We start from the raw sequence: 4,845 nt of genomic DNA on the forward strand, positions 1-4,845 counted from the left end.
ATATATAAAAGGCTTTTTTTCCTCCAACAATTTTTTTTGCTTTTTCTTTACGATTGCAAAGATATCGAATGCTTTAGCACGTAATAATCAGGTCTCGTTCGGAGGTTCAAACAGGCCTTCTTCCAGATATTATTTTGCTTAAGACTCGTGGGGGGCTCGGTATGACCGGGAGCTTTCCCTAAAGTACTTAGAATATTTTAGATTACAATTTGCCGAGGGTATCCTTTTGATCTGGTTTAGAAATTTTGAAGGGCTTATGTTTTGATCACAGGTCTCGGACGTCTCCAAGCCATTCTAGCATAGCCGTAGCCTTTTTAGTTCGGGTGTTACACAATAGGCTTGTTACCCCGAGTTATCCAGGCTTACCCAAGACAACCGTTCCCGAATGGGGATGGCCGTAGCCTTTAAAGTTCGGGCACTGCCTAATAGGCTTTGTGCCCCCGGGCTTCGTTATCCCGGGCCGTTCGAATCTGTCTTGGACGATAGTCCTCGAGTAAGGTGGACCTTGGGCTAGATGCTTTTAGGGGGCCAAATGTAAGAAAGGAAAATTTTAAAAAGGGCAGAATATTTATCCGCAAGGTAGAAGCTTTCTTTCATTTTTGTGCATAATAAACAAGGTTACACATGTGTACAAGCTTTGTGTCACAGCTCGGGCGATCTATGTGGGCACTGTTCATTTGACCGTTTGGCACTTACATTAAATCCTATCGATCGAGCCTAGACTATTCGAACACAAAGTTCCTTTCCTTTCTAAAACCATTATCCGAGGGTGATGTCCCCAAGTGTTCGAGGCCGATCATAAAGAAGCCTCGAATACTGTTAATGTGATCCTTAACATCAATTCATAACCGGTCTTCGATTATAAGTTAGCACGATCCACTGTTGCCTCATTAAAAACCTTACCGGGAAAATCCATTTGGGACAAAACCGGTTCAAGGGAAAAAGAGTGCAACACATGCTTTCAAGCCTAAAGGTTGCACCGTTCCTTAAATATCACCTGCAAATGTTAGTCCAATCATGTAAATAAAAGAAAATGAATGGGATTGTACCTTAGCAAAAGTATCATTTCAAGTGAGTTAAGTTCAAGTTGTTTGGTAGTCGCTCTCTATTCATTGTCCTGAGTTTGTATGATCCTTTTCCGGTGATCTCGATAATTTGATATGGACCTTCCCAGTTCGGACCCAATTTTCCCTCGTTCGGGTTCCAGGTGCTTAGTGTGACCTTCCTTAACACCAAGTCCCCGACATTGAAGTGTCAAAGGTTGGCTTTTCGATTGTAATACATTTCGATCAGTTATTTTTGGGCGGCCAAGCGGACGAGGGCGGCTTCGCGCCTTTCGTCTAACAGTTACAGGCTTGTATTCATGGCCTCGTCGTTTGATTCTTTAGTTGCATATCGGAACCTGAGACTTGGTTCTCCTACTTCGACCGGCATTAGAGCCTCGACGCCGTAAACCAACAAGAAGGGGTGGCCCCGGTACTCGACTTCGAGGTCTTCCGGTATGCCTACAGTACTTTGGGCAAGATTTCCTTTCATTTTCCTTTGGCGTCGGCCAACCTCTTTTTGAGGTTTTGGAGTATGGTTTTTTTCGTGGACTCCGCTTGCCCGTTTCCACTAGGGTGATAGGGCGTCGATAGAATCCTTTTGATCTTATAGTCTTAAAAAATCTTGCTCACTTTGCTGCCGACGAACTGCTTCCCATTATCGCACATGATCTCGGCCGAAATCCCAAACCTGCATATTATGTAATCCAAGATGAAATCAATGACCTCCTTCTCCCTGATTTTCTCAAATGCCTGGGCTTCTACCCATTTAGAAAAATAGTTAGTCATAAACAATATGAATTGAGCCTTACTGAGTGCCCAATAAAGGGGGCCGACGATGTCCATTCCCCATTTCATGAACGGCCAAGGTGACAAGACCGAATGTAGCAGCTCTTCGGGCTGATGGATCATCGGAGCGTGTTTTTAACATCCGTCGCATTTTCATAGGAACTCTTTTGCGTCCTTCTCTATGTCGATCCAGTAGTAGCCGGCTCTGATTACCTTTCTAACTAACGATTCGGCGCTCAAATGATTTCCCATGTGCCTTCGTGGACTTCCCTCAGAACATACTCGGTATCTCCTGGTCCTAGACATATTGCAAAGTGGACCATCGAACATTCTCCAGAATAGGGTACCGTCCTCGGACAAGCTTAACTGGGCCGCCTTCCTGCGTAGAGCCCTTGATTCCTTAGGATCCGAGGGCAGTTTTCCTGTCTTCAGATACTCTACATACATGTTTCTCTAGTCCCAAGTAAGGCTTGTGGAGTTTATCTCGGCGTGACCTTCTTTCACTATCGATATCATAAGTTGTACGACCGCCCCCGAGTTGAACTCATCATTGTCAATCAACGATCCCAAGTTGGCGAGGGCATCGGCCTCGCTGTTTTGATCCTGAGGCACATGTTGTAGGATCCACTCCTTGAACCAATGTAATACCTGCAGTTTATCCAGGTATCTCTACATTCGTTCCTCCCTGGCTTCGAACGTCCCATTAACTTGATTCACCACAAGGAGTGAGTCTCACTTAGCTTCAATCACCTCCGCCCCCAAGCTTTTGGCTAGTTCAAGACCTGCAATCATGGCCTCACACTCGGCCTCGTTTTTAGTCAATTTTATAGTCCTAATAGATTGTCTAACTACACTACCTGTTGATGGCTTCAACACTATGCCAAGTTCGGACCCCTTTGCGTTCGAGGCACCATCCGTAAAGAGGGTCTAGATTCCTGAGGAAGTCCCCGAGTTTAATAACAATTCTCTTTCGACCTCGGGTATTAGGGCCGGCGTAAAGTCGGCCACGAAGTCTGCCAAAATTTGAGATTTGATGGCGGTCCAAGGTCGATAATTGATATCTTACCCGCTGATTTCCATGGCTTATTTGGCCAGTCGTCCCGAGAGTTCGGGTCTATGCATATGTTCCTCAACGGGTAAGTAGTTACAACATATATAGGGTGGTATTGAAAGTATGGTTTTAGCTTCCTAGAGGTGCTTAGCAAAGCGAGCGCCATTTTTTCTAGGTGAGGATACCTAGTTTCGGCCTCTCCTAGAGTTCTGCTGACATAATAGATAGGAAATTGTGTACCTTCTTCTTCCCGGACCAGGACTCCACTTACCGACCTCAGATATTGCTATGTATAGGTACAGCTGTTCGTCTGCCTTCGGAGTGTGAGAAGTTATTCTTTTTCTTCAATAATAAAAAGGACCGATGGTTCTTGTCGGAGGATCTCGAGATGAATCGACCCAAAGCGGCTATATGACCGGTTAGCCTTTGAACGATGTTGACATTGTCCACAACAGTGATGTCTTCAATGACCTTGATCTTATCGGGGTTGATATCGATCCCCGGGTTGGACACCATGAATTCGAGAAATTTCTCGGACCCAACTCCAAACGCGCATTTCTCGAAGTTCAGCTTGATATTGTACTTCTTTAATATGTCAAAGGTTTCCTGCAAATGTTTTAAATGGTCATATGCTCGGAGGGACTTAACTAACATGTCGTCAATGTAAACCTCCATTGATTTTCCTATTTGTTCTTCGAACATCCAATTTACTAGGCGTTGCTAAGTGGCACCGGCGTTTTTTAGTTCGAATGACATTATGTTATAGCTGTAACGACCCGACTGGTCATTTTGCTCTCTAGAACCCCGTTCCCCTAAATAAGACTTCCTATACTTGCTTTTACTGATTTATGACTTACGGGGATTGTTGGTTCGGGATTTGGAAGAGTTTGGGTTGAAATCGGAACATTTGGTTCCTTAAGGTTGGCTTAAAAGGCCAAGTTTGACTTCGGACTTAGGTGTATGTCCAGATCGGAACACTTGGTTCCAACAAGTTTTTATGATAATTTCGGACTTAGGCGTATGTCCAGATCGGGTTTTGGATGACCCGGGAGCATTTTGGCACCTAATAGTGAAAGTTGATTCCTTAAGGATTTTGAACTTCTTTAAATTTGGTTTGGAGCGGGTTTTTGTGATATCAAGGTCTGAACAGAATTTCAAGACCGGGAATAGTTCTGTAATGTCATTTAAGACTTGCACGCAAAATTTGGTGTCAGTCCGAGTAGCATAAGTACATTTCGGCACATTGGAAGTAGATTGAAGAACTTGAAGTTCATAAGTTTGATTCAATTGGTTTTGGGTGTGATTCTTAGATTTAGCATTTTTTCGGGCGTTCCGAGGGTTCGAGCGAGTCCGTTTTATGATTCCAAACTTGTCGGTATGTTCAGGCGGGGCCCCGGGGCCCCGAGCATCAATCGGGTGAGGCTTGAGCTAAGTTGAGGAGGAGCTGAAGCTCCAGTTCTGTCATAACCGCACCTGCGATTGGCCAGCCGCAGGTGCGAGCCCGCAGAAGCGGCTAACCCACGCAGATGCGGCCAAGGGTGGCCAGCCCAGAAATCGCAGAAGCGGTCCTTTCTCCGCAGAAGCGGCCCCAGCCGGCCAGTGAGGTTCCGTAGAAGAGGACCTTTTTCCGCAGATGCGGTGGGCGCAAGTGCGGCCTAGGACCACAGATGCGGAAATCACTGAAGGCAGTGACCTTCATTTATTACGGGAGTTAGACGTTTTGGCTCATTTTTCACTCCATTGCGGATGATTTTTGAGCTTCTTGAGAGGGGCTTTTCACCAAGCTTTTGGAGGTAAGTAATTCTTACTATATGTGAGTTAAATACTTGGATTTTGGGTAGATTAACATGTATAGATTAGTGAAAATTATGGGATTAGAGTAAAACCTAGGTTTTTGATAAAAACAAGATTTAACCACCCTTTAAAGAAATAATTACCTTTAGGTTAGCTTTCTTTCTCTGC

This window comes from Nicotiana attenuata, chromosome 2 (assembly GCF_001879085.1).
Source record: "Nicotiana attenuata strain UT chromosome 2, NIATTr2, whole genome shotgun sequence".
Taxonomy (NCBI): Eukaryota; Viridiplantae; Streptophyta; class Magnoliopsida; order Solanales; family Solanaceae; genus Nicotiana; species Nicotiana attenuata.